Source organism: Culex pipiens, chromosome 1, assembly GCF_016801865.2.
Source record: "Culex pipiens pallens isolate TS chromosome 1, TS_CPP_V2, whole genome shotgun sequence".
NCBI classification, from domain to species: domain Eukaryota; kingdom Metazoa; phylum Arthropoda; class Insecta; order Diptera; family Culicidae; genus Culex; species Culex pipiens.
The window spans coordinates 89561222-89580678 of NC_068937.1; the positions used below are offsets into that span (position 1 = coordinate 89561222).

The 19457-nt window shown below is 37.7% G+C and overlaps 1 protein-coding gene and 1 pseudogene across 1 annotated transcript in view; one reads left to right on the forward strand and one right to left on the reverse strand.

Annotated features, from left to right (window-relative positions):
• The window catches only part of LOC120421098 (octopamine receptor beta-2R-like), a 163351-nt gene extending 160373 nt beyond the window's left edge, over nucleotides 1–2978 (reverse strand). The window contains exon 1 of the mRNA XM_039584243.2: nucleotides 1664–2978. The gene's annotated coding sequence lies outside the window, so the exon portion shown is untranslated. The remainder of the gene's footprint in view (nucleotides 1–1663) is intronic.
• Nucleotides 1261–19176, forward strand: LOC120421089 (tetratricopeptide repeat protein 7B-like; annotated as a pseudogene).
• Nucleotides 19177–19457: the final 281 nt, after the last annotated feature.

The window sequence follows — 19457 nt, forward strand, 5'->3', positions numbered from 1 at the left end:
ATGTTATGCCATATTGTATGAATATTTGGAGGGTAACTCTGAAAATATTTTCAATTTAATTTAATTTAACATACAGTCCAGACTCGATTATCCAAAGTCTCGATTATCCGAAGGTTTGTATGAGACTTCGGATAGTCGAAACACGAAAAAAAATTCTTTTGTTTTGTGAATTTCTTAATTTTAACATCAAATTAGAATTTGTTCACACAATTTTAGTCAAATTTTTATAGTATATTAAGGGGTTACATACAGGTAGAAAATCACAAAATTTCATATTACAGAAAATTTATTGAATCCACTAAAATGATGATTTTCAATCACTCCTGAAACTTTCATGAAGATAATACATGATTAAACTGAGTTAGAGACGATTTTCAGCTCAACATTTTGCTGTGTGCAAAGCGGACTGTCAAATTTTCTGAGCGTTTTTCTCGAAACACCGAGTTGATTTACGGGTGCCACGATATCTCGAGATGGGATGGACCAAATTGGCTGAAAATCGGGGTGAAGACTCTCCCGTGTGCAAGACGTAGCTCGATTTTAAAATTTTGCTTTTTAAAAAATACAAAAATAAAAAACTGACGATTTTTTATATGAAAAAAAAAACAAAAATATTTTTAGCTTTTTTTCAAAAAAGTTTTTTTGAAAATCGGCCTTCATCATGCACACAAGGCCGGTTTAAAGAGTCTTCACCAAAATTTTGAGCCGATTTGGTCAAGGCAGGGTTGAGATATCGTGGCACTCGTTTTTTGAAACTGCTAACTTCAAATAGCTACATCTTGGCAATGATACAACCAAATGTCTTCAAAATTGTTTTGATAATAGATGGAAATGTCTGTCAAAGGTTTCTGATTCGATTCCCGTGTTCGACACATTAGGTTTTTTATTTTGAAGGATGAACTTTTTTTTTGCAAATCGAGCGGTCCCTGAATGGTACCACTATTCTCTCGACTCGAGGCCATCATTCTCTCGGAAAAGCGCTGCCCAATTTTGGATGTATATCTTAGAAAATATGTCCAAAATTAATCAGAAGAAATTACTTTTTGAAACTTTTTTTCACATGATTATGCATGGTTGTTTTCGAACCAATCATTTATGATTATTAATATTAAAAAAAATATTTCTCAAACCAAACTAAAGTTTGCTCAATATTTATGTTACTAAGTTCATTCTGTAGTACATAAAATTTAAATTAAAAATAATAACACATTGGGTATGACAACACATGCAGAATATAAAACTTTTAGTTATCATGCAAGCATGACGCATCAGGTAAGTTAACAAATGAAGGAGAATTAAATCATCTTTACATTGTTAGCATCTGCATGTATAATAATTCAAAGAATCGTTAAAATGCCGTAAGGATCAGGGGATAATTTCTTCCAATTCACCATTCAAATCTCCTATCTAGAAAAAGTCAATTTTCAGCAACATAAAACCCTTGCTTTTAGGCTCGCGCAAAATTTCCACACTTTCGCACACTCCTGCCGCGGTGTCATAAACCAATTCAAAAGAGTTTGGGAACCCTCTTGCATTCACACTTTTTCGCTTTCAAAATAAGAAAAAAGCTCGAAACAACACTGAAAAGTGGCGCGAAAGCACCCGAATATACAGCCTGAAAGAAAGTGCGAAAAAAAAAGGATGTAAATAAACCCATACTAACTTGAACGATTTTCCACCGCTGCGGATGTGCTGGGGAGGGTGTTCCTTACACACCGTCGTGTTGTCCTTGAAGAGTTGTGTTGTGAGCTGTGTGCTCCTTTTTTCGAGCCCCAAGGCTTGTGACACTCACCACCACCAGCACTGCAGAGAGATACTGTGACTTTCAATTTAAGCACGAATCCGCAATCCGCTGGGAAATATAATCTCACTTCTGATGGTGCACACACCAAACACACAAACACAGATGAGTCGTGGTGCCGCCGTTTTGTAGCAGAATAAATTCTGATTTTTATGCTATTATATTAGGACGATTTTTCCTCTTCGTCCTTTTTCTTTTGTTTTTCCTCTTTTCGCACGTTGAATTTGTGAATTTTATTTCTTTATTCGGACTCGTCACGAAGGATCTGGCCACGTCACGGAACGACCTTCAAGGAGGTCTTTGGGGAACCTCCAACAACCCCTACAAATCACGCACACATATATTCACAAGCGAGTGGGGTTTCTGACACTTTTCCGAGCTGCCCGTTGATAAGAGCCAAGGCTCACCTTGCTTTTCCTTGGTTCACCTGCTATTTTCAGTCTAGCAGAATTTCCAAGCTATTTCCCCGCGACGACGTCGTCATATTCACCAGGAGACAGCCCAAGGGCGTCCGTTTCTCCAACCTGCTCCTCCAACAGCGGTTAGAATTCTGCGTAACACGACATATTACGATGGTCGTCTAGTCTTGGCCCCGACCCCGCTGTGTCTGTGCCAAGCAATTTCCACTCGAAACCGCCCAGGAAATGAATCTTCCTTCGTCGACCCTCCTCGAGGCTTGAATTGGCTCGAACCGATTACACGGACACGGAGGGAAATTTGACTCCCCGGAATTCACACCCAAATCGTTATCAATTAATTGTTCCGAGAACTGTTTTCTCACGACCTTCACTGCGAAAACTCGTTCCGTGAGTTCACCGAAATCAGCTTTAACCTTCTTCAAGATCTTCAAAATTCCCAAAAATCGTTTCACTGCCAGAACTTGAACTTCAAGCTCTCACCCAAAACTCTTCTGTGCACCTTCCTTCCGCTTCAAAACCGGATGGCTCTGGGAAGGTCCTTTCCACCCACTTCCGTCCCGTCACTGCTTCACCCCTTCAGAAACGCTTCTTCGAATACCACAATCACTGCTGCTGCTGCTGCTGCTACTGCTGCTCCGCGACGCCCGTGACTACTGCCAAAATCTGTCCCGAGTTCCGAGTGTGGTGGCCTGGCCGAGTACCGAGAAAGAACTGAACAGAACGGCGGGTACTGAACGGGCCTGAAGAGCGAACGAATGAATGAGCGCGCGAATGTTGAATGGTTTGGTTCGGTTTCGGCCTGGTCCGGCAGAGCTCTCTAGAAGCTAGAGCGCGCGAGCTCTTCTCTAGGCTGTTACAACGACAAGGGTGGTCAGTGGAAATGTCACGAAGTCACGTGGACCGTGAAACAGTGGTTGTATTTCAAATCCAATTGAATAGTCTAGATTTAAAACATTCAAAGCGCCCATTCGATAGAACAAGAGTTTTCAGCCAGAGAGAACAATGTACAGTGAATAAAATGAAAGAATAATGCGTGAGAGAAATCATTCCATTGTCGATTACGGGAATTGATCCCACGATTTTTGACTTTGCAGTTCAATGCCCCTCATAGCATAAATATCCTATATGCATTTTCCTATATTGCACTTTAGAGTTATTGATGCAGTTTGGTTCAAAATCGTGTGCTTTTTCAAAAAAGCCCATAACATCCAGTACTTTGTTCTAGAAATCAGGAGAATATTTAGTTTTTCGTGAAAACTTAACACAACCAGTTTGCAGCGAGTGTTAATATCATTTACTTCATTCTTCATACATCAATGTTTCAACTCATCGCGAAATGTCAAACCGTGAATTGTGACCACTGCCAGCGTGAGGATGCACCGACGGCGATGATGATACCAACGACGATGACGATCACACGAGCAACGTGGTGGAGCGGCGGTGGCGTCGCGACGGTATCAAGAGAAAGAGAAGAGAGCTCTACGAGAGCGTTATAAGTGAGTGAGAGAGAATTTAGCTGCCGGGCATGTTTGAGCGAATTTGTTGTGGGAGTTGCTCAATTCTCGCGATGGGATTCAAACACTGATGCCGTTGAAGCTTGCTTGGGTCGGGGGAGGTTGGGGTGATGACAAAGGAAAAGTGGGTGAAGTTCATTGCGATGAACGCTTTTTGGGGTGGATGGGTGGAAGGAAAAGGTTTTCTGAGAGATTGCATTTTAAAGTAAGGCTGAGTTGAGGAGATTTCCTCATGGGTAAGCTCACCAAAACGTCGTCAATGTGCTATCTTGTCGTACATGAATGGTATGTAAAATGGGCATGATAAATAAGTGTTAACAATACCACAAGAAGCTGTTTTCTACTAATTTTGAAGATTTTTAGGATTATCGAAGCTTCGGATTATCGAGTCTGGAATGTTTATTGTTTACAAGCAATGTAAACAATAATAAATTATTACATTTGATTTCATTTGATTAGATCTGATTAGATTTGATCAGAATTGATAAGATTTGATAAGATTTGATAAGATTTGATAAGATTTTATTAGATTTGATTAGATTTAATTAGATTTGATTAGATTTGATTAGATTTGATAAGATTTGATTAGATTTGATTAGATTTGATTAGATTTGATTAGATTTGATTAGATTTGATTAGGTTTGATTAGATTTGATTAGATTTGATTAGATTTGATTAGATTTGATTAGATTTGATTAGATTTGATTAGATTTGATTAGATTTGATTAGATTTGATTAGATTTGATTAGATTTGATTAGATTTGATTAGATTTGATTAGATTTGATTAGATTTGATTAGATTTGATTAGATTTGATTAGATTTGATTAGATTTGATTAGATTTGATTAGATTTGATTAGATTTGATAAGATTTGATTAGATTTGATTAGATTTGATTAGATTTGATAAGATTTGATTAGATTTGATTAGATTTGATTAGATTTGATTAGATTTGATTAGATTTGATTAGATTTGATTAGATTTGATTAGATTTGATTAGATTTGATTAGATTTGATTAGATTTGATTAGATTTGATTAGATTTGATTAGATTTGATTAGATTTGATTAGATTTGATTAGATTTGATTAGATTTGATTAGATTTGATTAGATTTGATTAGATTTGATTAGATTTGATTAGATTTGATTAGATTTGATTAGATTTGATTAGATTTGATTAGATTTGATTAGATTTGATTAGATTTGATTAGATTTGATTAGATTTGATTAGATTTGATTAGATTTGATTAGATTTGATTAGATTTGATTAGATTTGATTAGATTTGATTATATTTGATTAAATTTGATTAGATTTGATTAGATTTGATTAGATTTGATTAGATTTGATTAGATTTGATTAGATTTGATTAGATTTGATTAGATTTGATTAGATTTGATTAGATTTGATTAGATTTGATTTGATTTGATTTGATTAGATTTGATTAGATTTGATTAGATTTGATTAGATTTGATTAGATTTGATTAGATTTGATTAGATTTGATTAGATTTGATTAGATTTGATTAGATTTGATTAGATTTGATTAGATTTGATTAGATTTGATTTGATTTGATTAGATTTGATTAGATTTGATAAGATTTGATTAGATTTGATTAGATTTGATTAGATTTGATTATATTTGACTAGATTTGATTAGATTTGATTAGATTTGATTAGATTTGATTAGATTTGATTAGATTTGATTAGATTTGATTAGATTTGATTAGATTTGATTAGATTTGATTAGATTTGATTAGATTTGATTAGATTTGATTAGATTTGATTAGATTTGATTAGATTTGATTAGATTTGATTAGATTTGATTAGATTTGATTAGATTTGATTAGATTTGATTAGATTTGATTAGATTTGATTAGATTTGATTAGATTTGATTAGATTTGATTAGATTTGATTAGATTTGATTAGATTTGATTAGATTTGATTAGATTTGATTAGATTTGATTAGATTTGATTAGATTTGATTAGATTTGATTAGATTTGATTAGATTTGATTAGATTTGATTAGATTTGATTAGATTTTGTTAGATTCAGATAAAATCACAATAAGGCTGTTGCAAATATTTTTTGAAGTTTATGTACCTCGACTCTGCTCAACCATGCTCTTCCTCAAGCTCATGCCCATGCTCATGCTCATGCTCGACTCTGACCAAAGTCAAGGCGAGGGACCAAAAAAATGAAAAAAATGAAATTACGAGCCATGGTTTCAACTGTTCAATGTAGAATTTGTTTTAAAATGCGTTGTACACCTGTCCAGTTGTTCTGCAATCATTAGTTACCGAAATATCGAAATATTGGCGAACCATTTTTTTGCGGAACATAAAGTTTTTGCGGTGCTGTATATCGGAAGTTCATAAAAATTCAAAATATTTTTTTATTGTTATTTTTTAAAAGGGCGTAATATCGAATGTTTGGCCTTTTTGAAATGTTAGTCTTGATTTGAAAATTTTGAAAATATTGTTTTCGAAAAGATCGGAAAATTTCACAAATGTTTCATATTTTAACATTGAAAATCGGACCATTAGTTGCTGAGATATCGACATTGAAAAATGGTGGGCTGTTTGGGTGAGATTTAGAAAACATCAATTTTCCTGTTTTTAAACTTTTGCATTGCAATATCTCAGCAACTAAAGATCGTATCAACAAAGTCCGAAGAAGCAAAATATAGAGAATTTTCTCAGCTTTTCAAAAATATTTTTTTCAAAGGTGTGCACTAATTTAAAAAAAATGAAAAACTGCGACTTTTTTGAAAAAAGTTTCATAAAAATGGCTATAACTTGAAAACGATGCACTTTATCAAAATTTCACTGAAGTACTATTTGATTGCAAATTCAATTTTACATCGAAAAATAAAGTTAAAAAATTTTTGCGACAAAAATTTCGATTTTTTGAAAAAATCAGTATTGATTAAAAAAATTATAACTCGCTCAAAGATTTTTTGCACAAACTGGAAATATCTGAAAAGTTGGCATTTTATGTCCTCTAAAACAATTAAAAAATAATAAAAATAGTGTTTTTTTGCAAATCAAGTTTTAGTGATAAAAAGTTAAATTAAAAAATCACCAAATTTTTTTTACCGTGTTTTATTTTTTTCCAGTTTAGTCCGTATCCATGCCTACAACTTTGCCGAAGACACCAAATCGATCAAAAAATTCCTTCAAAAGATACAGATTTTTGAATTTTCACACATCATTTTTGTATGGACAGCTGCCAAATTTGTATCGAAAATAATATGGACAAACTAATGTTGCAAAATGGCTTCTTTGGGCATACCAGAGGCACCAAAAAAGTTTCAGCCGGATTAAAAAATACAAAAATTAAAATCAAAGAAAACAGACCGATTCCGTGGAGAACTGCTCAAATGGTTCTCACAAATCGTAGTTTCAACCAATCAGGCTCTTACTTAGGGGAAAGGTGTTTCTACTGGATACCCTTCTGACATAAGAGTTGCTTCGAATAGGGACGCTCCCTTGCAAAGTTATTCATGAATGTTTGGGCAAAAATTGCATTTTCATTTACATGGCGCCATTTCCAACGAAACATATAATTCTTCAAATTTCTTTCGTCATTTCGTAAAGCATGAGCTCTCGGATTAGTTTTCAAAAAAACCTAAGAGCCATTGGTAAACAAAGCCTTTTTTGCAGTCGCTGGTCTGCAGTTACAGTACAACGTGCATCGAATCCCGGGCTGGAAGGTTCTTTGGAGTAAAAAAAGTTTTGGGTGCTATCTCCACTCAAGCCTTCAAACTCCTAGGTTCTAATTTAATCTTTTATAATATCAAATTGAAGCTCAGCTAATCTTTCCAAAGGATCCTGGGGAAAGCCTTACACTGAAAAGTAAAAAAAAAAAACAAAATTCCGATATTCTAGGAAATTTGCCGTTATTTAGTAATTCGAAAACCCCAAATAATAAATAAGGAAAGGAAGCAAAATTCCTAGAATAGTGGAATATTGTACTTTTTTTTTATTATTTCAGTGTGATGTAGATTACGCTCCGAGATTTTAGTTTTTTCGTTGGGAGCACCATGCTACGAAGTTTTGGTACTTTGAAACCCTCTGGGATGGGACATTGTATTTCTATGAATGCCCTGGGCACTGTGTCCCGTGGTTATAGCGCCACAACTCGTTCTCTGTAGCAGTATTCTTAATTCCTTCCTAAAACTCACCCAGTCGCCATGATCTAATGATTAGTATTTTGTGGGTTGTTAAGTGGATGGTTGGTTTTATGTTTTTATGTTTTAAAATTGTACATAAGATTCTTCTTCCAAAACTGTAAGATAGATAGAAAAGGGTGAAGATGGACGATGCCTTTTAAATGCAAGAATTTTGTCACTGAAGTTGACTATCCTATAATAGAACAATATTTCCCAGTTTGTAACAGTTTTTCGTTGATAGTTGCAATCTCTTGATTGACATTTCTGAAGCTCCAATGGATTAAATATAAAATGCACAAGAAAGACAAAAGCTTCCTGTCGTACAATTTCCGGTTGCATTTTTTCAGGACGTTTTTACGCCCATGGTTCACAAAAGTCCCTGAGAGAAGGGAAAAAATAAGCAAGGGAAAACGAGAGCTTTCCGCTTCCTGGAACACAAATGCCATTTTCTTGGCTCATCCATCTTCAAACTGAAATGATAACAATCAATTTATTCCCAACGCTCGCTCATAATCCCACGCAAATGTTGTAATTAGGTGCTGACAGATGGGGTAGAGGGAATCTAGATTCGACTTTGAAAATCGCAGACGGAATCGTACGCAACTTTGCTAACAGCACTCAATTTATGGCGGTACTTTCAAACTAAAATGGCAAATTCCAACCAAAATCATCCGTGTAGTGCCTAAGACTCGGTGGAAGCAGATGTTGAGAGAAAATAAATTAATTACTTTTAATTAAAAACGTGCTCCGAAGCACACGCCACCACCGCCGAAAGGAAACTGAATGAGATGCTAATTGGATATCTATTTGAAATACGAAAACCATTCGTCAGCTGTAGTGGCATAAATGGGGTGAAATTGTGGCACAAATTTGGTTTCAGAATAACAAACGGGAAAAATTATCTTTCCATATACTTGTAGTTTCCCGGATGCAAGCTCAGCAGCAGTGGATTTTATTACGCAAATCCGTTCCGTAAAGTTCACCGGAACAGTTCCTTCATCCGGCGGAAAGTTTGTTCGTTTACTCCGTAGAAAGTAAATCCACTTTCTTGCTTCATATGTGATATCTTCAGCATTGAAGTTTATATTATGATAGGACGAGTGCTGTTCACAATTTCTTTGTTGTTTCCTTTGAGTTTGGCTTGTATTAAATTATTTTGCCTAATTCTGCAAATGCAATTTTTCTATGTTTTCAATAAATCATGATTTTTATTTGACAAATTTACAAGTTGTGACTGGATGTTTTCAAGTTAACTGGATGTTTTAATTGTTTTAAACCACCTTGAACGTTTGAGTCATAACATTCCCTTAAAAATTAAAGCAAATACAACAAATATTCCCACAGTCCTCCCAGATACATCTGCAGGATTCACATTTTCACGGTAAAGTGTGAAAAGCAGCTTGGAAGTAGGTAACTGCAATCACACAATCCCGAATTTAAATTAATTACTGTGTAAAAGTTTTCGGACACCTGGCGCCGGTCCCATCCACACCCACACTAACGCTCAGCTGGTTGGCTGTGTAATGCTCGTAATTGAGTGAAACGGTGTGCCAGAAGTATCGCCCTGGCAGAAATGAGAAAGTGTGTTTGCTAACCTGACGAGGAAAAGTCGAAAGTTTTCCTTTTAAATCCTGCCATCGCCCGGAGAGCATTTGGTTTGGGGCATCACATGTTTAAAGGAATGAACGAGTAGGGATTAGGATGAGAAAATTCCTGGAGTTGAAACTAAACCTGCAGCTTTGAGGGTTGGAAAGTTTCTCGTTATTGATATCTGGTTCAGTGCACTGTAATTGAGATATGTTGGAAGGATGCAGTCAATTAAGTTGGTTGTTTGTGCATTTTACCACCCATGACAATTTTTGACCAAATTAATGTGACCACTGTTGAAATTTAAATTAATTTTTTGTATGTTAAGCATATAAATAGCTCAATTTGAGGGTGGGGAAGAAATGAAATAATTAAAGTCATGATTGAATTCCCGGACGCTTTAAAACCTGGACACCTCATGTTGTTTTATTAATAGTTTAGATATCAGTTCGCATAATTATTGTCAAAACTGTGTTATTTGATGAATTCTAAAATCAACTTTCATTTCAAATATGTTTAGACGCTGTAGCTAATGCTAAAACAATAAAATTAAATAAAAACATGTGTTTAACAAAACTGTGAAGCATTTCATTGAAATATTTCATAGGCGTTCGAAGCACTGGGAAGGCAAAGCAGAAATTAATTGGGATTGATGGTTCTGCCCAAGTAGCACTCATAACTTGTCGACTGTTGAATAATAGTTAGACAATTGTTTTTGATAAACATACGAGAAAAAATATGAACATAACATAAATAACAGTTTGTTTCACTGCTTGTATAACTGACTTGTGTAACTATCGTGTTTTGTGCCACAAAAGTGTTACAACACAGTCAACTTCACTCTTTTCCAACAAAACACAACATAGGAAAAATTCTCACCTATTTGGGGGGTTCCATCCAATTTCCTGATTTACACTGTTTAAACAACTTATTTTGGAACACCTTCGATAGAAACTTGCTTGCTCACTTCCGTTTGAGGTATTTATCACTTGATTTCAGTCGAAAACGCTTTTTATGAGCTGTAATTAAACGTCAAAATCCTGATATGCCATGATGCTGTTCCCTCATCTGCATTGTTTTCCTCGAAAACAGTTTGTTGAATAAGAATAATATTGCACTGTTTGTTTCACTGCTTATCTAACATAGTCATGTGACGGCATCTTCTGAAAAATGGGCGTGGCCAACCATTCTATAAATAACCTTAGGTTTTCTCGCTTTGTTACACAAATGTTATCGGAGAACAGGTTATATAACTGATATTCAACAAACATATTCAACCTGACATTGCGTGTTGTTAGGTGGTGTAAATTTGTACGTGAGGTATTTAGAGTTTCAATAATGTTTATTTATCGAAGATTGCAATAATTTTGATTGTTGACCGATTTTTTATAAAAATATCGCCGGTAAAAACTACAAAAAATATCAGCTTACGGAATTCATGATAGAGAAAACAACAAATTAAAATCACTCCAATTTTCAATGTTACTCCGTGGTACGGTAATCGAAATGACAGTTGAAACGGTTTGTTATAACAAAGTTACATAATGGAGTTATAAAAACTGACTTGAAACAAACTTATATAACTTTATTTCCAATGACAGCCTTTTCTGGAGTTGAGTTGTATAGCTCACTGCAGTATAACAAAGCTGACAGCAGCCTTCTTATTGACGTTTAGGCCAGCTTGTTTACTATGAAGCCTCGTGGAGAGATGTGGAAGCGCGCCTGGACCTGCCTGGAGATAACAACAAGTCGTGGAAGTCATCGGATCAAATCTTGGGAAAGGCGAAGTTCAAAAAAAAATGAAAATCTAAAAGTTCGCCATGAAGAGGGTTTCACATGAATCACAGTTAGAGAGCACGAAAACATTATTTTATTTTTTTTCATGCAATTTCATTTTGACAAAGAACTTTGTCCTAAGGTTTCTATACGGGGTGTCAATCCAAAATTTTCGCGAAGCGAAAACGTTACGTGACGAATTCCCCTCTCGGAAAATTTCCCCTCTTTTTGGTGCACGCTGGTTGGATGAACAAACGTTTCCCAATCAGTCAATCGAGAGACGTGAGATTGATGTATCTAAAATCACCCCCACTCCACCTCATAATTTTCGGATCGTCGACGAGCCAACAAAACTCGGCTCGGTCGGTCCCGAAAATTCATTCTATTGCTGGACGTCGACGAGAACACATCAGAAGCAGACGGCCTGGAGGCCCGGTAGCAGATCGCCTGGAGGCAAGGACCAGCCAAGCCGTGGCAGCCGAAAATAGCGGGAGTCTACAATAGGAATTGGCTACCACCTTGAGTGGCCAGTGCTCTTAGAGGTGTGCCGGAAATATTTGGCGAAAAGTGCGAGTTTGGGCAATCTGGGACATGAAATTCTGGCAGAAGTGGCCGAAATTTGACATTCGGCAGTAATGGCCACACTCCGGAGTGGCCGGGGTTCTCGGTGGTGTTCCGATGGGGGGTCATTTCCCGTGCCATGAAAGTTTGGACAATATGGTTAACAAACTTTGGGGTTTTTGATAATCGACATGGAATTTAAAATTTCAGCAGAAATGGCCACAGTCCGGAGTGGCCAAAGCCCCCGGGGGTGTTCCGAAGGGGGGACCTTGGTGGAACCATAAGAGTTTCGACAATATGGGTTTGATACTTTAGGGTTTTTGATACTGAACATTAAAAGTAGCAATTGGGCGAAAATAGCCAGTGCCCTCAAGGAGTGGTTAAATTATTTAAAACGCTCAAGCTTGTAACTTTCGGATCGTCGTCTAGGCCACAACAGCAGCAGCAAAAGAGAGCGCAGAAGGTGCAGTTTTTCGTAGCAACCCAGCGGACAAAAACGACTAACACTGCATCGCAGGAGAAGAAGCCCACAGGACAAGAAGAAAAGAAACAATGCCAAGCTCACGGTGCACCCGCCTGTCGCCGAAACAAATCTGCCCGCAATTACCTTAACGCATCTTCCCTGCAGGCCATCGGAGAGAAGTCAATGGGGAGAAGCAACGCCTTTGCCAATCCATGTGGAACAGCAAGTCGCCGCAGGGGCACTTCGGAACGTTCCTCTATAAGGTGCTGGAGCAGGTCCACCCGGACACTGGCATTTCACCCAAAGCTATAAAGCGGTCCGAATGGCACACTACACCTCGCGGAAGGCCATGTCCTCCCGGAAGATCCAGACCGCCGGCTGCTGCTCGAAGGGAAGAAGACCGTGACTAAGAATACCACCTCGAATTGATCACCGGTTGCTGCGATTCTTAAAAACCATTTTTCTGACAAACCAAATCTGGATGGGAGTCGACCTATCGAGAAATTAAAAGTGAGAGTGTGTGCAACATGGAGTTAAACTTTCTATGAAGATGCTGTGAAGGTTACCATGACTCTTTGAAAAGTTTAACTCCATGTTGCACGCACACACTCTCACTTTTAATTTCTCGATAAAGTCGAAATAAATGGCTTAGTAATTTCCGACTCCCGTCGACTTTTCTTCGCGAACGTTCATAACCAAAACAGAGAAGGTGCACCGAGAAATGTCAACCCGCATAGTAGCCTGTCCCATTTTGAGGTCATGTCGAGGAATTTCAGGTGCTCAGTTCTTAAATGATAGATTATGATGTTAGGAACAATGTTTTCTTAGACAAGAAAAAATAATAAAATACTTTCTCGCACCCCCTAGTCGATTTACTGAAAAAAGTCACTTTTTTGAACAAATTTTCTAAAATCGCTTGGAATCAATACAAAAATTGTTTCGATCAGGTGTGTATTATCTTCAAACGATAGGTTTTTGTCCATAGATTAAGATGCACTATCAATATTGGACCAAAATTTAAGTTTTTGGACTCTCCCAGGCAGATTTATGTCGAAAAAATCGCATTTTTTCGAAACTTTTTTCAGAAATGCTAATTTAATTTAGAGTAGCCTATTTTTCCCATTGAAACCAATACATGCAACATTTTTCCCTCTGAGAAAATGCAATTTCGACACTCCAGAGCCGAGATATTTGAGTTTTAGTGAGGAAAAAAGTGCCAATTTTCAAAATTTCTCAGAATTTAGAAGCAAGGCCTACTAATTACACGATGTAGCAAGCATATGTCTCAAAGGTCAGGGTATGCTTTTTTATAGTAATTTAGGCCGCTGAATCCGAATCTGAAATAAAATTTCGTGTAAACAGTGATGTTTTGGAGCTACACCCTATTGGAATGTTATTTGCGTGTTTAAATCGCTGCAGTTTAAATTGCTTGCAAGTTCGGTCATACTTTTCAGGGCTTTTGTTCCAATTTGATTGATATTTTACTCACAGAACTCTTTATGTTTAATGTTTTTTTCGTTCTGATTATGTTAAACAATTCGGAAATCGCATATTGTTATTTGGCGGGGGCTTAGGGACTATCCATAAACCACGTGGACACATTTTTAAATCTCTCCCCCCACCCTTTAATTTACATACAAAACAAATATTTTTGATATGGAGCGTGGACAATCGCTAAACCCCTCTCCCCTCTCCCCTCCTCCCAAAGTGTCCACGTGGTTTATGAATGGTATGAATAAATAGAGAAAACTAAAAATTCTGAAGCATTTTTTGATGGTTGTTACACATATTTTTTATGAAAAATGCTCGGAAATGTCTTCTGGAACTTATTTTAATGAAATTTTCCAAACATATTTATCCAAATGCAGCCACTTTCCTAAAGTTTTCTCTGGTATTCTTTTTTTTATAAATCCATAAAAGCCCCCGCCAAATAAAAATATGCGATTACCGAATTGCTTAACATAATCAGAACGAAAAAAAACATTAAAAATAAAGAGTTCTGTGAGTAAAACATCAATCAAAGTGGAACGAAAACCCTGAAAAGTATGACCGAACTTGCAAGCAATTTAAACTGCAGCGATTTAAACACGCAAATAACATTCCAAAAGGGTGTAGCTCCAAAACATCACTGTTTACACGAAATTTTATTTCAGATTCGGATTCAGCGGCCTAAATTACTATAAAAAAGCATACCCTGACCTTTGAGACATATGCTTGCTACATCGTGTAATTAGTAGGCCTTGCTTCTGAATTCTGAGAAATTTTGAAAATTGGCACTTTTTTCCTCACTAAAACTCAAATATCTCGGCTCTGGAGTGTCGAAATTGCATTTTCTTGGAGGAAAAAATGTTCGCCATGAAATTTTCTACAAGCTGCATGTAATGGTTTTACTGGGAAAAATAGGCTACCCTAAATTAAATTAGCATTTCTGAAAAAAGTTTCGAAAAAATGCGATTTTTTCGACATAAATCCGCCTGGGAGAGTCCAAAAACTTAAATTTTGGTCCAATATTGATAGTGCATCTTAATCTATGGACAAAAACCTATCGTTTGAAGATAATACACACCTGATCGAAACAGTTTTTGTATTGATTTCACGCAATTTAAGAAAATTTGTTTAAAAAAGTGACTTTTTTCAGTAAATCGACTAGGGGGTGCGAGAAAGTATTTTATTATTTTTTCTTGTCTAAGAAAACATTGTTCCTAACATCATAATCTATCATTTAAGAACTGAGCACCTGAAATTCCTCGACATGACCTCAAAATGGGACAGGCTACCCGCATAGTCAACAACCATACAGTCACCATTTGTCGAATGATTTTTCCTAAATGATCTTAATAATATACCAAATAGGGTGCAACCGTACATTTTCCATTCTCCAAACAATCCTACAATGTATTAAATAGGTCGTTAGGTAATGTTACAATACATTTTTACAAGGGATTTTTTTCGTGGATCATAGTCATACCCTACCCCAAACTGTTCAATTCTTATTTTATGTGAACCGTACCACAAATTAATAAAATATGATTTTAAATGGTGAACTGCTTTACCGACACTTACCGACACCATTTGAAAAGGGAGGAGCCAAAAAATAAACTTTACAAATGTTCTGGGAACTATGGATTTAACGGGAATGGTAAGTATATGATTATTAATGGTGAGCGTTTTTTTTTTGTAATGTCCGGGATTTGTTACCGCTTGATGATGATGTCTCCTGTTGATTCTTCCGTTGTGCTGCCGCCTTATCTAATTGAGCTATCTCAGTTACATTACGTTTGGCGGTTTAAAATGCATTTTATTATGAAATGTGGCCTCAAAATTTATCATAAATATATCGTAACATGTATGGTAGAACCATACAAATAAATTATAGACCAATCACATGGCGAACAGTTATCGTTCTGATAATGGTCAATCAATTGTTTAAATTATTTGGACTTATAAAAATTATCACGAAAATAAATTAGCTTTACATACAAACTATACGGCAAACAGGTATATCGTTCCATGAATTGTTGAAAAATGGTTTGAATTGTTGGGACTTAGGAAAATTTTCGCTGAATTCAGGTATATCGTTCCATGAATTGTTGAACAATGGTTTGAATCGTTGGGACTTAGGGAAATTTTCGCTGAATTCAGGTATATCGTTCCATGAATTGTTGAACAATGGTTTGAATTGTTGGGACTTAGGAAAATTTTCGCTGAATTCAGGTATATCGTTCCATGAATTGTTAAAGTATTATTTGAATTATTCGGACTTAGGATTTTTTTTTGCTGTAGTTCAATTGGCTCAATCATACAATACCTGTTTCAAATAATCCTAAGCGTTTGGCGAACAGTTATATCGTTCCATGAATTGTTGTACAATTGTTTGGATTATTGGGACTTGAGAGTTTTTCGCTGAGCTTCAAGTTGGAAATACTACGTCGGCTATGGTACCCTTATGTTTTAACAATAGCTGTTCCGAAAAATCCTTACCATATGGCGAAAAGTTATATTTCTCCATGAATTGTTGAACAATTGTTTGAATCATCGGGACTTAAGAAAATTTTCGCTAAAATTAATTTTTGGCTCAATCATACAAAAACTGTTTGAAATAATACCAAACATATGAGGAATAATTATATCGTACCATTAATTGTTGTGCAATTGTTTCAATTATTAGGACTTAGGAAATTTAGGAAATTTTCCGCTTAGGTATCTTTGACTAAATCATACCGAGTATCATAACTTTTATCATACCGGCTACAGTACTATTATGTTCTAACAATAGCTGTTTCGAACCATCCTAATCGTATGACGAATAGATACCGTTCATTAAATTGTAGGAAAAAAAAATCAACCATTCGAATATGTCAAGATAAGTGTAACAATTCGGGAAATAGTACCATTTTAATTTTGTTATATGGTCGTGACATTATATCAACAATATCACAAATGGTAACCATACCAGAAATAATTTTCTTATGATTTCGACAGTTTCACCTTTGGTATTTGATTATGCGGGAAGGGCAACGTTGACGAGTGCGAGGGAGCTTTCTTTTATTGCGTAACGCAAAAACGGTAACTTTTGGAACCAATATTTTTAAAAAATAAATTTTATTGAAACTATTCAACAAATCTAGTGTTGTTTTTGAAAAGGTCCTATAAGCTATTTTGTATCATATGATTATAGGACCCTTTCAAAAATAAACTCTGGAAATCACAAATAATTTAATTTAATTATTTTAACACAGCTTTCGAATTCCCCTTCCCCCAACTGCGTCATGTAATAAAAGAAAGCTCCCCAAGTGTCTTGTCAGTTTTACGGTCCGAAGCAAGGGAGTGGTTTTACGTGCTCTGATTAAAACGGAAAAGTTCCAGGTGAACGCGGTGGAGACCAAGACCAGACGTTGCGACAAACGTTGGCCCATTAGCTGGCAGAAGTCTTGCTTCGGGGAGTCACTGGAACGAATTACACGCCGAAATTCGAACCTAAACACCATCCAACCAACATCCGGTGGGACGTGGCTGTGGGAGCCGAGAAGTATGTCGCCCAGCAGCAGTTCATCCCGAGAAATCAGCACGAAGAAACGTTCCTGCTGCTGTTGATAGCGGAAGCACTTGCGGTTAGAATGCGATTCTTTAGCAGAGTTCCGGAGGCAAGAATGCACTCGCTGGGTAACGCGACGGTCATGTACGATCTGGCGACGCAGGTTACGGATCGCTAGGATCAGGTGGGACTGCTGCAGGATACACTGGAGAAGACGATGAAGTTGGCGTTTGGTCCATGGGTCGCTACCGGCATGCGGTTTCTGCCCTCAAGGAACAGGCCAAGCTAGAACTGCAGAACAGTTTGAGCCGCAAGGTCTGAAGCGATCGCGAGCCACGTCGGAATCGGTCTCCAGCAGGTTGCCGTAGCTTCCAATCTAGTCTCCGAGAAAAATTGCTACACCAAGCTAGCTTTTTAAGCTCTGGAACGCGCCGTAGAGTAAGACCCAAATGACCACCTGTCCGAGAACTACCTAGCATGCCAACACGTGTTCAACTACAACATCTCAGAAAGATCCACTTCACCAGCGCGCTGTCCCTTTGCGCGGATCTTCCATCCAGTCTGCGCCTGATCTTCCTTACCGCGAACCGATGTCCCAAGCAAGCCCTAACCGTCGCTCAGGACGCAACGTGAAAAGCCATCTCCACGTGAAAGCCCATCTAGAACTCATTCTTAAGACGTTGAAACGGCGCTGGAAACGGTCTAGCAGGTGCTTTCAATCTGACGCGTAGTCTACGAGGTGCAGCTGGCCAACGCCATCTGTGGAATGGAGCACGACCACGAAAAGTACGCTGACAAGCGCAGCGTGCTGCAGATTTCTGACGAGGATTTCAGTGAGTATTGGTTGAGTAGCTTTGCAGATTTCATAAATATGATTGTCGTTCCTTTTCCAGCCTCGATCCACGCGGCTTCGCTGGCCGCGACACGTTCAGTTTGCAACCTGGGTCGCAGGAGATCTGGATGATCCAGCTCAAAATCTGGCTGCGGTTGGCTGTCGTGCACATCGCGATCGAACTACAAAATAAAGCCATCAACTGCATTCAGGAGGCGAGCCTGATCAATCTAGTGTCGCAGCAGGTCAAGTACAAGGTAACGTCCACAATTGGGTCAAGTTTCAGTACATCTGTTATAATCACAACTGATTGCCTTGCAGCGCGACCAGATTCACACCTGCCAGCAGCAGTGGACCGAGGCGAAGCAGTGCATCCTGAACGTCGTCTCGGCGATTCCGTATCACACGATTGCGCCCAGTGCCCTGGGCGGATCGATCTCAACTATCCGAAGATTTGGTTCCTGCTCGGTCAGGTCATTGTGGCTTCGGCGGCCACGACGCTGCATTCAACAGGACTCTAATGACCACCAGCCCGCGTCTAACTATAATATTTCCGAAGTTCGGATCCACATCACCAGCACGGAACATCCGATCAGTTTGCCCCACTCCTGACCGCAAACCGACGCCCCAAGGAAAACAGCTGTCGTTCAGTACGCCACCGAAGAGTTCCTCGACAACCTGAACCTTTTCCACGTGAAAAGCAATAGGTGCTGTAGCTGGCCAACGCCGGCAGTGGCATAGAGCGACCAGGAAAAGCACTCCGTTACATTATTTATTTGTGTACACTCAAACCCCGGTGGTTTGACACCAATTGTTGTCAAACGAACGGGGTCACTTTTTAGTTTGACACCCCTTTTACACGGAGTTCACACACACTACCAAACGTTTGTTTTGATAGTGTGCGTGAGCGTCGTGTAAAAAGTGACAGTTCGTCACTTTTTAGTTTGACTTTGACCAACCAACGGGGTACAAACTAAAAAAGTGTCAAACGAAAAAGTGACCAACCACCGGGGGTTGAGTGTAAAATAAAATGTGAAACTGCTTATGTTACACGTGACCAGTATGACAAAGAACTTTGCAAACAAAATTTACTACAAATATTTCCCCAAATTTTACAAAAACACTGCATTTAAGAAGCAAAATTTGCGTGCTTGTGTGTGTGTGTGTGTGTGTGTGTGTGTGTGTGTGTGTGTGTGTGTGTGTGTGTGGGGTGGAGGGATGGTGGGGGAGTATTGTGAATTGATTTCTGCGATGCACACTTTTTCCGTGGCAAAAAAATCGCTTGCAGAAATGGGGGAAT